We start from the raw sequence: 14,864 nt of genomic DNA, 5'->3' as shown, positions 1-14,864 counted from the left end.
GGCACCGGTGCCAGGGGACGTGCTGGCTGCCTGGGGGTAGGTGCCTGCGCCGAGACATGGCCTCTTGAGCCAAAAAAAAAATAAAAAAATATTAATAAAGTGACTAGGGGCTCTGAGCTGGGGAGGGAGAAGTGCTGGGCTTCAGGGTGCGTCTCAGCCGGAGGAAAGCCTCTGGAGCCAGTTCCGGTTATTTTTTTCGCCATCACCCTCCCATCCTGAACTGCCAAAAGAGGTGAAGAAAGTGCTTACTCAGGGGTTTAAAACAAAGACCTTTATCTCTTCTACAGCAGTATTTATTCGCGTCCCCATCGGCGGGCTCATCCCCTGCGCTGGGATAAACATGTGTCTTCTGGGCATCCGCCGCTCCGTCGGCTTGCGGCGGGGCCGGCTGGTGAACGGAGCTGGGGGCTCAGGTCACCGGGGTTTTGGGGCTTTGATGGGGTTTGTGTCCTGAGACTGCTGGCACCAGGTGAAAAACCTCAATGGTGACAAGTGAGACGGGTCGGGCTCCAGCCCCCGTCTCCAGAGATGCTGCGATGCCGCTATCGTTTCCAAATCCTACTCAGGTGTCGACGCGACAGAGAGATGTCCTGTCACAGCTTTGGGAAGGGGAAATGAGGGAAGGGAAGAATCCCTGGTATGGGAATTCAGTGCCATCTGCCCAAATATTGGCCAACCTCACCCAATTCTCCCGTTTATAATTTGGCTGAGATGCATAAGAAATCCCGTAGATGTCTTGGGCGTTCCCTCTCCCGCCATACATCCCGGACTTTTTCATTGTTCCCAGGACCTCTGTTATCTGCAGGGTCTATCTGTGGGTGCTTTCGGAGCATCCGCGTGGATTTCGGTGAAGGACGGCGTGGTCCAGAGATGGGCGAGCACCCGAGCATGGCTGGAAGGGAAGAGCCCTGCAGATAAGCATCTGGATCCTGCAATTGTTATCCGAAAAGGAGCAGCGGGGAGGAACAAGGGATGGTCCTGGTGCTGCCACAGGGGGGGTTGCAAACGGCTGTGAGCCCTTGGAGGGGGATGCAAAAGGAAAAATCCCAGCCATGCCTCGTCCCTCCCAGACACCTGCATGCCCTGGCCTGATCCAGCCCCAGCTGGAGGCAAGTGCAGCCTTTCCACTGACCTCACTGGGGAAACATTCCCTCCCTCTCTCCCTGCCACTGTTTTTGCAGGAAGGAAAGGACAGGGGAATGCAAGACTGGCCATGCAGAAGAATTTAAGGAAAAACTGCAGTGAAATGCCATGAACCTGTGCCTAAAGCCCGTTCCCAAAGCTCTCTTGGCATTTGGTACTGAATTCTCTAAAATGATCTTTAAGGTCCCTTCCAACCCAAACCATTCCATGATTTCTCCTGCTGCCGAGACCCTACAAGGGCTCCTACTGAGACAGGGGCTGTTGCCGAGCTGACTGCCCTCCGCTAGGGGAAGCCTGGGGATCAGCATCCTCCCAAATTAAAAGTTGCAAATTCTATATTTTCCCCCCGAGGCTGCCCTTTGGGACCAGGCGAAAGCACCGTGCCGAGGCCGGGCTTCCCTGTTAACCAGCTCATCCTGGGCGGCTCGGCGCGGGGATTTATTTATCCTTTTTACTATTAAAAGGTGGCACCCAAACAAGCAAAGCCATGGGGCGACGGCATGACGCTGCTCCCAGTGACGTGACGCCGCTCCCGGTGACGTCCCGCTGTTCCCCAGCAGCCAAGTCAGTACCAGAGCCCCATCCAAATCGCAAATTCCCATCGAGGCAATGACAAATTCCGCCTGCTGGAATTACAACCCCTTTACGATCCCATCTGTGTGTTTTCTGAGAAAGAGAGGGGTTTAACATAAGACAGTACTCATTTATTCTCAGCGAATTCCCAGCTTGGCTCACCCGAGCGGATTCCTGCAGCCCCGCCGAACCCTACAAATCACTGGATGCATCGTAACGCCGCAGCCGGAGTCTCGGATACGATCTGGCTCGTACGTGTGCCTCGGAGTCCGCAGCGTTCCGGCCTGACCTCCCCTGGAACTCGGGCTATAAATTTCACCCGGCGGTTTTGGCGCTGAGCGGGAATAACGGGAGTCTGAACGCCCGCCCAGCTTTAAAAATCCAGCTGATCTAGATTAAAACACGGGAAAGGTGGAGAATCCACCGCATCCCAGGACGATGAGTCTTGGGGGGAAACGGCAGCAGCTCCAGTGAAGGGGGAGAAGAGGAAGGAGCGTTCCATTTGTGTGCGACCGATCCGCACGCGTGGGCCCCAGCGTCTGCTTCCAGGTGTTCCAGCTGCAGCCGCTCGCTGACAGCACCGGCACACGTGTCTGGGGATGGCTGGTGCCACGCAACGGCCTGAATCCTGCCCATGCCATTCGCTGCTGGCACGGAGCAAACTCCTATTTTGTCGACGGGGCACACAGCATCTTTCTTTGCATAAATCATAGAATCACAGAATGGTTTGGGTTGGAAGGGACCTCAAAGATCATCCAGTTCCAACCCCCCTGCCATGGGCAGGGACACCCTTCACTACACCAGGTTGCCCAAAGCCTCATCCAGCCTGGCCTTGAACACTTCCAGGGATGGGGCAGCCACAACTTCTCTGGGCAACCTGTGCCAGTGCCTAACTGGAACTCATCATGAACGTGGAAGGAAGGAAGGAAGAAAGGAAGGAAGGCTGGCTGGCTGGCTGAAGCTTTGATGTTTCTGAATTTCAGGCTCTACAGGATCCCGACCCTATGAGCATTCCCATGGAAACTAGGTGGAAAGCATCCCTGAAATGTACTTTCTTTTCTTTTTTTTCCCCTCCCTGTTCATGCACTTGCCCTGGGTTGAGTTATTCCTCCTTTCCTAGCAGGCTGGCTGGGATGTTCTTCCCTTATCAAGGAACTTTCTCCGTGCCCCACGGCTTGAAGCACGTCGGCTGCCTCGGCAGCTCCCGGTGCCAAAGCGGGGAGAGGCCAAAGCCCCGCAGCCCCGTGAGAACCGGCTCTCTGCTGCGAATCGGGAGCTGCTGAGATCACGCCGGAAAAATACATGTTGTGGTCCTCTGCTCTCGTTGCCATGGCAACGAGCTCTCCGTTTACATCAGCGGAGCCCGGATCGGGTCATCCATGCTTTGCCTGCTTTCCCAAGGAGCTGCCATCTGCCCCAGCCGGGGCAGGGGAATCGCAGATCTCGTTTGGTTAACGAGGCAGCGAGCAGATCGAGCTGCACCGCCCTGGGTCTGCCAGAAAAAAGGAGCCCAGAGATGAAGGCAGGAGGGGTGTCCCGAATTAGGAGCTCGGAGGAAGGGGCCAGAGGCAAATCCACCCCTTCCTGGTGCACATTCTTGCCTTTAGAGAGGTGAAAAAAGTCCCCCCAAAATTGGGCTCAGGATGGTAGCACCTTTGGGGGAAACTGGGAGAATCTTGATGTCTGTGAGTAAAATATTTTTATTAATAAGCCAGCTGCCTTCTTTATCCTCGTTAGCCACAATTCCACAGCAAGTGACCTGCTCCGTTTCGGGCCGCTCTCACGGGCTCTCGTTACCCCTTTCTCCGACACGAGGTCCCAGGATCACGCTAGAAAAACGAGGTTATTTTTGGGCATCTGTGAAAACGCCTTTAAACTGGCAAAGGGGCCGGAAAAATCGCGAAATGAGGACGTGCTCCGGTATTCAAGTATCCCTGTTGTCTCCGGGATGTGGCACCAGCCTGATGCTGGATGCCAGGTGGGATCTGTCGGTCACCCCTTCTCTGCCCGCTCCTGCCAGGTGGGTTTGCAGAGGTTCCAGGACGGCGAGGCGGGCTTTTCCAGTGGTGTTTTTTGGGAAAAGAAATGATGTTGTCTTAGTCTCCCAGGCTTCGTCTTTGGAAGCAGCGCGGTTGTGCCGCTGCTGCTCGAGGGAAGAAGGGTCCTCTGGGAGGGGGGTCCCTGCCTGAGCGACCCCCCAGCCACCACAGTGGGAACAGCAGCCCTGAGGAACGCGCTTTCCCAACATCCGCCGCGAGCATTTCGGAAGCGAGCGGCTGCTGGGCTCTTTCTGCAGGGATGCTCCAGCCTCTTGCTTTTCTCTTTCCCATTTGCCTTTCCCAGCGAAATAACTTTTTCCAGCCCCGTTTCGAAAGTTCAGAGGAGGGGAGGGGAGCATGCCAAGCCATCCGCCTCCGCTCCATCCCTGCCGGAGAGGCGGAGGTCCACCTGCAAACGGCTGTTTGCTCACCTCATGGTTCCAGGTGTGTGTCTTGAACTCCCAACCTCCTGCTCCGGAGAGGAAGGTGCTGTTTGCAGAGCCGTGTTCGCACGGATCCGCTCATAAACTTTTCCATAACCTCCGCCGCCGAGCGCGCCGTTCCCTCGGGAAGTTTTGAACATCTCGTTGTGCGTCCGCCACGTCTCCTGGGGCGAGGAAAGGTCTGGAGGCAGACGGGCTGAGTCCATCCACGCGAGACTGGCTTAAAAATAAGAGACTGATATTGAGGGAGCTTTAAATGAGGTCTCTGGCCGAGCTGCCACGACTCAGGGGATTAGTTTAAAAAGTAGTTTTGGGTCTTTTTCGCTGCTTTTTGGCTTCTGAGCCTCGCTAAGGCATTCTGGTTTGTGCCAGATTTTTCTCTGACGCTTTAAGGATACAGCCTGTTCTCTTTTTTTTTTAAAAAAAAAGGATAGGTGAGAACACCCTGCCCTTCCTCCCGTCCCGCCTGTCTTACACAACGTCCTGGCCCTGCTGCTATCCTCACTGGGGTCTCCCAAAACTGGGAGCTGGCAGCTGAGCTGGGAGCCAGGCCCCCCAGGAAAACCGCGGTGGGTTTTGGAAAGGGAAAGCAGAGCTGCCAGCTCCTCCGTGACAAAGCACGTTAATAGTTTCCTCTGCTTTCTGCTGGCCGGTAATGGTAAAATAATGGAAATATTGGTATTTATAATGGTAAAATAATGGAAATATTGGTATTTATAATGGTAAAATCATGGAAATATTGGTATTTATAATGGTAAAATACCTGCATGGAGCAGCGGACCCCTGCGAGCCGGAGAGGCTGCGGTGGGGATCGCCCGCTCCCGCTGGCATTCCACCTCCTTTGTCTTTCGGGAGCACAAAAGTCACCAGGGATCCATCTTTGACATGATACGACTCTGCACAAGGTGGCATCGTGAGTGGCAACAGCCTGTAACCGCCGGAGAGAGGTGGAAAGCCCTCGCCGTGCCGTGCCGCAGTGCTTCCGCAGCTTGGCTGCCAGTGGGGAAAGATGGCCGAGTTTCCTCTTCTTCCTCACCAGTCGGGGTTTTGAAAGGCTCATCCCCCTCAGCTGCGTGGTGATGGTGCATGGCTGGCTCGGGATGGGGATGCTCTCCATGGCTCAGGATGGGGATGCTCTCCATGGCTCAGGATGGGGATGCTCTCCGTGGCTCGGGATGGGGATGCTCTCCGTGGCTCGGGATGGCGATGCTCTCCGTGGCTCAGGATGGGGATACTCTCCATGGCTCGGGATGGCAATGCTCTCCATGGCTCAGGTGCTGTGCACGCCCAGGAGCATCCCTCCTCGCAAAACCTCTGCAGGCTGAAAGAGCAATTTTGGGATGCTCTGTTGGCATAAAAAGTGCTCCATAAATCCATCGTCGGGCCCTCTGTGTACGAGCAGTTGGGATGCTTTGGCACAGCCGTAATAAATGTCATTACACTAGCAGCAGGTGCCTGGCACCAGGAGTGCTTCGCAACCACGACCTAATTAATCTTCATTATGTTTCAGCACGATAGGTGAAAATTTTCTTCCTCTACATAAAAACACTCTACTTAACACGCTTGGAGAGCCTCCTGGAGTAGGAGCAGCACAGCTCCAGGGGAGGTCCATCATTCCTGGAGGCCATGGCATTGCCTGGCACGTCTCCACTTCCACCTCACCCTGATCCTGAGATGGCAGGTACGGGGGGGCAGCTCTCCAGCCGCTGGAAATCCTCTTGACCTGACATGTTCCTCTGAAGCTGCATGCTCTGACAACTTCTGAGCTGCGAAAATAGATGCAAAAAACATCACCTGCCTTTCTTTCTAACCTTCCAGGCACTGGTGGGGATCCAGTATCTCTGCCTTTCCAAAAAAACCCCAAAGTTTTGGTGTAAATAGATGTCCTTTGTCAGGCCTGCTCTGTTCTGCAAGCCAGTATAAAACGTCTTTTTCCCCTCCAGCAGCTTCATTACAGCGTCCGGCTCCTCCAGGAACTGGTAATTCCAGCTGATTTATCCAGATTCTTAATGTAATTTTTACGGTTTTCAAGCAACGAGATAATTGCGCTCCCCAGGACCGCGCAGCGATTAAAAATACATTTTCAGCAAGTGGCACAACTGCTGGCAGAGCCTCCCGCTGGCATCCAAGTGCTTCCCTGCTGCCCTGGATGGCTGGGAAGGTGGAGAGGAGCGGTGGGAAGACGGCGCGCCTAGTCGTCGGTCACCAGAAGCCCCAGTATTCGCCCCGTTTCCGAGGGCACCTAGAAATAAATCAAACCGGATCCAGCCGAGGTTTTGAGTACGTCTGGGGGGCTGCAGCTCGTTAGAATCCTTGGGCACGTCCGCTGTGCCATATGGATTTATACAAACGGTGCGTTGGCTGAGCGCGGGGCTGGACCCGAGGAGGGAGACGGGCCGGCGCAGCGCGGGAGGGTGAACGAGATGGCTGGCCTCGGCTTTATTTCAGAGCTTCTGGCAGGGAGTTTTATTTTCGATTGTTTTAGAAAAGCAGTAACGGAGAAATTAAGCAAGCCACAGCTCCGAGGTGCCGTGCACATTCGCAAAATAAAACCAGAAACCTCAGCCCGATATGAGCCAGTGTTGCTCCATCTGGCTGCGTCAAGAGGAGTGTGGCCAGCAGGTCGAGGGAGGTGATTCTCCCCCTCTACTCTGCCCTCGTGAGACCTCACTTGGAGTATTGTGTCCAGTTCTGGAGTCCCCAACATAAGAAGGACATGGACCACTTGGAGAGGGTCCAGAGGAGGGCCACGAAGATGATAAGAGGGCTGGAGCACCTTTCCTATGAGGACAGGCTGAAAGAGTTGGGGCTGTTCAGCCTGGAGAAGAGGAGGCTCCGGGTGACCTTATAGCGGTCTTCCAGTACCTCAAGGGGGCCTACGAGAAAGATGGGGAGAGGCTGTTCAGGAGGGCCAGTTGTGATAGGACAAGGGGTAATGGTTTTAAAATAGAGGGAGGTAGATTCAGGTTGGATATTAGGAAAAAATTTTTTACCATGAGAGTTGTAGAACACTGGCACAGGTTGCCCAGAGAGGTGGTGGATGCTCCATCCCTGGAGACGTTCAAGGCCCGGTTGGACGAGGCCCTGAGCAACCTGATCTAGTTGGAGATATCCCTGTCCCTTGCAGGGGGGTTGGACTAGATGACCTTTGAAGGTCCCTTCCAGCCCTAACCATTCTATGATTCTATGATTCTATGATCTAACCTCCCCTCCCCTCTGATTTTTCTTTTTTTCTTTTTTCCAACCGGTGAAAAAGCAGGAGTTTCCAAGCTGCACAGGGGGTAATGGTTCATCTTCCAATTAAGCAGAGCAGACTAATGAAGTGATGGGCGTTGGCTATGGGGTAGAGAGATGCCTGATCATGGCCACAGTTTCTGTAATTGCTCAGCGCTCCTTGGCTCCCATCCCTATCCCACCCCAGCCCCGTCCCTGCCCCATCCCTGGAAGTGTTCCAGGCCAGGCTGTATGAGGCTTCGGGCAACCTGGTGTAGTGGAGGGTGTCCCTGCCCATGGCAGGGGGGTTGGAACTGGATGATCTTTGAGGTCCCTTCCAACCCAAACCATTCTATGATTCTATGAGTCTATGAACTGTGACCGTACCTACAGGTCCTCATCACGGAGGAATTCCAGTAAATCCGTTTCTGTACGCATTTCAACTCTCTCCCTGCAAAACTCAGCGCCCGCGGTGCCATCCCCAGTGCGCTGCGGCGTTGCTCGTGCCCTTGTCTGACATCGTCTTCCCTCAGTTTGTTTACAGTCTCCAGGCAGCACAATCCAGGGACCGACTCCGCTTTTGTGTGTTGATACGCGGGATTAAGCAGCCAAGCCACACCGGCAGCGGCGTGCCCGCTCGCTCAGCACGCCTACGCGTGCAAAACGGGTTCACGCTCAGAGAAATTGCTTTTTCCCTACAAATGTGTTTTGTCTGGGGTGAGGGAGATGGAAGGATGGTGCTCAGCATAGGAGGGGTCGGAGCTGTACCTTTAGGTGCTAGAGTTGGGTTTTGCCTGTGCCTGTTCCAGTGAAAACCTTGCTCGGAGTCTTCTCCATCCCGGCGCCCGGCTGCCCCGAGCAGGGGTAGCTGAGCTCCACCACATATACATGGCACAGTTCCTCCTACAGGTACAAAAAGTTTAGGCTCCCGTCGCTGTCCCCGTGAGACCGTGTTCGCAGCAACACTGTTTTCTTATTTCGCTGCAAATTCTGGTTTATAATCATATAAAGAGTAATGAAACGAGCACGCAAAAGCCCATCAGTGCACAATGTCCTGGGATTTTAATTAAGGTGAAGTAAACCTTTGTCAACTCAAACTCCGCCCCAAGGAATATTTTTTTACTTTCTCCGCCCTGGCGTTTCTACAGCTCTTGAATTTGTGTGTTTCTGGCGCCCTACGATCAATTAAATACCCTGAAGTAAAAGCAGATGCTTTTAACAAAGAGCTCAGGGCCTGAACAAAAGTCACCGCTGCTAGAACGAAGGATACGTGGCCACTTACTAGCCCTATTGCTATTTATGAATATTATTTTTTTTTTAATGGTAGTTGGGGAAACGTTCTTTTTAAAAATACCAGTTATTCATCTGGAAACCTTTTCTGTATATTTATTTGACATGTTTGAAGAGCAAGGTGGCCGTTGTTCTGCCGTAGAGCTGCAGGTCTCGGCTGAGCTTACGCTCGGTCCTGCTCCCAGCAACGAGAACCCTCCCTGAGATTTAGTACCAGGGAATTATTAGAAATAAGCACAAAGCTAGTAAATTACTGCGACCTCAGGGAAAAAAGCCCTTCTCCTCCTCCTTCAGCTGGAGCTAATAAAGCCCCTCGCCTCGGATGTGGATTAATTTTGACTTTCACAATTTACCAAGCAAGCCGTATCTCGAGAAAACCAGATGTGAAAACCAGTTTGCCGTTCCAGCTGTCGTTCCGCTCGTTCAGTCCATTAACTCCTGCGGAGACTACGCCGCGTCTCGCTGACCCCTTGTTAATCTCCTCATTTGCATCAATCCTTTTTATTAATTATTCCATGCTCAGGCAGCGTGACCCCGTGGACGGGTGGCGAGCGGGGCGAACAATCAGTGGGGTTATAGCCAAGGATACGAGCCGTAAAAACAACGGGAAAAGAGGCAAAACGACAGCAGAGCTCAGAGAACCAAAGAGCCAGAGGTGCCCTCCCCAACCTGGTCTTTCAACTCTGAGGTTGGCATAACCTTGAGCGACAGACGGGCACCGTGCCCACAAGATGGATATGCCCCATGCCATCTTCCCGCTTGCACTGTCGAAGCCTTAAGACTCTCAGGCTGTGCTGGTTAATTAGCAATTTAATTGTGCTGATAGACCTTGGCCCACGGCGGGAGCAACCTGTGTCTGCGCCACCAACCTCTCCGTCTCCCACACAGGTGGGACTTTGGGCACGTCCAAGCCTCGTTCCCCAGCTTGGAGTTTTTAAGCTTTTCTTGCCATCCAGGAAAGGCGGTAATCTGCGATTGCGCCCGTTTTTATCATAATTAATATCTGCAAGAGCAAACGGCCCATCAGGAGGAGCTCCTGCAGAAGTGGGACGTCACTGCAGCTCCACCATGACCAGGACTGCCTGTTCCTACCCTCCCTCCTCATCAAGCAGAGCAACGCTCTCATTTATTTCCTTTACTCCTCTTTGCTCTTACGCTACGAGCGAAATAATGAATTATTTCCCATCCAAGCACGGAGCCTTGGGGACTGGAGAGGGCAAGGAGGCCTTTGGGGAAAAGCAAAACTCTCTGGGAGGAGTCCAAAAACAACCAATTTGTTAACTTCCAGCACAAAACTTCCCTCCTCTCTGTGTTTAATGACCGTGCTGGGAACAAATATTGATGGTTAAAAGGGGATTAATTGTGTTTTTAACGAGCTCCAACATTCCACTCGCGCAGCAAGCGAAGCTCGCAGCGGACCGTGCAGAGATCGCGACGTTCCGTCGTCGGAGCGTTCTTTTAGCGATGATGAGGATGGGTCTCGGTGCGGCCCTTCTCCAGGCAGGACAGCCGAACGGAGAACATAAAGAAGGACTAAAAGATGAAGGGAGATGAGAAAAAAAAATAATAATTCTGCATCTAAGAAACCTCAGCCAAGGCTTCACACTAGTGAAGTATTGCAGCTAGACTAAACGCATCACATGCTTCTGTTTCTATTAGTCCGTTATCTAATTATCACCATGGGAAGCAGCCAAAATTAAGTAGCCCAAGGATGTTTTTAGCCCAGTGCTGGAGTGAGAGACACTGCAAATTCCAAAAACTCCGGGGTTAGGCTTGACAGGTGATTTGATAAATTGTTGAAAACGAAGGCAGAGGCTGCTCGGTATCCACATGGATCGTGTTTAAAAGGCAGGCTTCATTCCCAGTCCGATGCCGGTAAACGTGCTTCACGAGCGGCCACGGCATGCACAGCAATTTGTTGCCAAGAATTCCCGTTGCTGCCTTTGCAAAGCCGCTGTGATTTGCCACAGAATTGTCCCTCTGGAGCGAGGAGCAACGGGAGATCCCATTTATCCGCAGGTTTACGAGCAGGAAGAGCGTTCTCCGGGTCTGACAGCGAATGCCTCTGGTCTCCAGTTGCAGCTGTGAGGTGGCAGATCTACCTGATTCACAGGTATCTCGTGTCCATAAAAACTGGGGTTTTCAGGCTGCGTCTTGCCGGTGTGCGGCTGGGTGAAGCCCACCAGCCCCACCTGGTGCAGCTTTCTCGAGGCAGTGAACACAGAGGTGATACTGGTATATAAATATATACTGGTACGTAAATAGTTGGTTTATTCCTTGAACCAACTCCAACCCCTGCTCAAGCAGGGTCACCCAGGGCTGGTTTCCAGGACCATGTCCTCATGCCTTTTGAATATCTCCAAGGATGGAGACTGTGCAGCAACTTCTCCCTCTCTTTCTCTGCTGTAGCATCTCCTTCTCCTGGCGTGTCTCCTCTGCGCTGTCTCTTTTTGCGCAGTCTGCAGCGTGCTTGTTTATTTGTATTTCAAAATACACGTATCAGGTTTCTTGGACGACATCCCAGAGCTCCACATGTGGCTACTTGCGCTGACTTTAACCCAGATTTCTGGCCAAGGGAAGAACGTGGCACTGGAGGACCTGGGAGTTACGACCAGGGATTGTCAGATGACAATGACCACTTCCCACCCAGTATTTTGGATGCCCACCACGGAAGGGTTGCCATCTGCTTTGGAGGGAGCTGCTCAAACCCCAGAGCAACCCTCGGATGACGTTTCAGATGCATTTAGTAGCTAAAGTCCGTACCTGCCGTGCCTCAGCAAGTCCTCGGCCACGCACTTTGTTTTCATACGCAAGACGTACTTGCATATTTTCAGGTGGTTGTACCTTCAGGCCCATCCACACCTCCTCACAGGGATTGAGGGATGTGAGAACCTCATGAAGTTCAACAAGACCAAGTGCAAGGTTCTGCACATCGGGGAAATCCCAAGCACAAGTACAGGCTGGGCGGAGAATGGATTGAGAGCAGCCCTGAGGAAAAGGGCTTGGGAGTGCTGGTGCATGAGAAGCTCAACATGAGCCGGCACCGTGCACTGGCAGCCCAGAAAGCCACCCGTGTCCTGGGCTGCACCCAGAGCAGCGTGGGCAGCAGGGCGAGGGAGGTGATTCTGCTCTGCTCTTGTGAGACCCAACCTGGAATACTGCATTCAGCTCTGGAATCCCCAACACAAGAAGGACATGGAGCTGCTGAAGCGGGTCCAAAGGAGGCCACGAAGATGATCTGAGGGCTGGAGCACCTCTGCTACGAAGACAGGCTGGGAGAGTTGGGGCTCTTCAGCCTGGAGAAGAGAAGGCTCTGGGGTGATCTTATTGCAGCCTTCAAGTACTTAAAGGGCCTACAGGAAAGCTGGAAAGGGGCTTTCTACAAGGGCGTGTAGTGACAGGACACGGGGCAATGGATTTAAACTGAAAGAGGGGAGATTTAGATTGGATATAAGGAAGAAATTTTTCACTCAGAGGGTGGTGAGGCACTGGGACAGGTTGCCCAGAGAAGCTGTGGCTGCTCCATCCCTGGAAGTGTTCAAGCCAGGTTGGATGGGGCTTTGGGCAACCTGGTGTAGTGGAGGGTGTCCCTGCCCATGGCAGGAGAATTGGAACTGGATGATCTTTGAGGTCCCTTCCAACCCAAACCATTCCATGATTCTATGATTCCGCAATCGGGCAATTTACACACATGTAAATTCATGCAAATGCACTCTGACCAACAGCATCAGTCCATCTGCTCTTAACCAAGACACCTCCGTTGTCTCGCGACGGTTTGCTCCCCAAAGGTACCGCCAACTGATGTAGGGAAGGGACGTCTTTAGTCCAGTATCCATGCTGGAAAACCAAAGCTGTGTTAATGGATAAAACCTGTCGCCTACAGACGCAGCCTCCGGGAACGCATGCCGCGCAGCTGGGGTCCGACCTTCACGGACCGCGCAGACGATGACTAATGGTGAAATCTCCAAAAATATTTTGCCAGGTGTTTGTTTCTCCAGGCAGCTGTCTTCTGCACGTTTACTCATCGCAGGCGAAGACTCCATACCCGATCTGGTGATAAAAAGGGCATTTTCTCATCCCAGGCAGGGAACAAACAATAGCAGCTGGAGGTACAAATACACCCACGGAAAAAATTCGGAGCTGGATCATAGCTCCCTGAAGACACTCGGGTCCAGGACATTGGATCCACCCCTCCAAAGAGAGCGACCAGATGCAAATCTAAATTCTTATCTTCTTCCAAATGATTTGGATTCTCCGATCGCAATGAGGGCCTGTCACTACGGAAAATAATCACTGTGGGGAAAAAAAAGGTATTATCTCTGTGAAGACAGGAAATGTGCACGTATTAAAAAAAAATTTACGGGCTAACTCAGGTGTCTAGAAGTCAAGGGGCTTCTCTAAGAGCTGCAGGAAGGCAGCTAGGTCTTGGCTTGCCCTGCAATCACCTGGCAGTAGCCGAGCTTTTGGGGATCGATGTTGGAGCACAGCAGGGAATGTGATGCCAGGTGTAGCCTGGAGGCACCAGGGATGCTTTGCCATTTGACTGGGCTTCGCAGGAGGGGTTTTGCACTGATTTCAGTGAGTTTGGGGTCTTGCAAGGCGAGGCTACTTTCTGAGGACCAAGGGGACATACAGCTAGTCACTGCAAAAGAGCCCTGGTCCAACGTGTTTGGACTTAACGTCTTTAAAATTCTCATCAGTCAACAGCTGGGATCAGCTGGAGCTTGTCTGGCATCACCCTCATCAAATCCATGGCTATTTTAATAGAAGTCTTGAACAAAATAAAAGACGGTAACATCAGCAGTGTAAGGCTGGGACTGCAAATCTGGCCAGAAATTGCTACTTTCCTGCCATTAAGAATAACTTTTGGTTTTCTTGCTTTATTTCTTTTGGCTGGGAGCAAGGTGCTAATATTAATTTATTCTCTGCGATCCTCTGCAATCCATTCGGCCTTAAGTAGGAGAGAAAAATAAAACACACTTTTTTTTTTGCCCTTCTGCTGATTGCATATTTTTTTATATATTTAAGTGCCCGTAACTAAAGAGGAGGCAGTTTGTTTCCAAGAGGAGAAAGCTCTAGCATCCTGCAGATATCAGCAGTGTCCGTTAGCCAGAAACTAAACATCATCCACCTGTTTTCCAGATTCTTGACCGAGAAACGAGATCTTTATAATCTTTCCCAAACCCTCAGACTCAGCAAACTATTTGAACACAGGCTTGACTGGAAATGTGAAGAGTTACAGAATTAAAAAAAAATTTTTGCATACAGAAGGAAACCTTGCCTGAGCTCTCCAGAGCCACATCAGCCCTTCAATATTTCCTGGAAGGTGATGGAAAATCATACGGCTTCCAAAGGCAATTGCTGGTTTTGATGCCTTTGGTTTAGCACGGGTTAAAATATTTTGCTTCTCTGGGAGGCACGGGGAGAACCAGAAGTTTACAAGGTGCCAACAGCTTAAAGATGTGCAATAAACATGGGCATGTAAGGAACGAGCTGTGCGGGGGATTTATTTGGTCACAAAGGGAGACCTGTTATGTCGATGGAAAACCAAACGGAAGAGGAGCATCAGCGGAGGGTCGTCAAGAGCGCGGTGTTGGAACTGCAGGGAATTAACTCAAAGCTGTGGGAACGTATCCTATCGCAAACGCCTGAACGCAGGAATGAGCTCCAGAGAAAAATTAGGTGGGAAAAGTGCTGCTCTGCACCAGTAATTCACGGGCGAGAGCCAAACTCGCAGACTCCATAATGCCAATTGGATGCTGCTGACCCGGCTCCCAGTTCATTCTGGAGAGACCTTCTCAAACGAGGGTCTTGCCCAGGGCCCTTGACCTTGGTGGGAGCCCTTCCAGTGGCTTTTACAGATTTTGGATGCGTCCCCCACATCAGCAACACGAAGCTAATAGCACAAGGGAACAAGCGAAGTGGTGAAAAGAGCTTTTCCCAGCGCTCCGGCATGCCGGGCCTCTCTGCACAAACCCAGGGATCGTTTAGCAGCACCCAAAATTGTCTGCTGCATCGGTTAAAGTAAGCCCCACAGCAGGAACGTGCACTAAACTATCTAATAGTCCCATATCAGAAAGGTGACAAACGCTGTTATTTTCTCTAAATGACAACTTAAGAAAGGATTCTTCACCGTCTTGGCACCAGACGAAGGTAGACATTA

The sequence above is a fragment of the Tauraco erythrolophus genome, chromosome 2 (genome assembly GCF_009769465.1).
Source record: "Tauraco erythrolophus isolate bTauEry1 chromosome 2, bTauEry1.pri, whole genome shotgun sequence".
Taxonomy (NCBI): Eukaryota; Metazoa; Chordata; class Aves; order Musophagiformes; family Musophagidae; genus Tauraco; species Tauraco erythrolophus.
Note: the sequence above shows the minus strand (reverse complement) of the source record.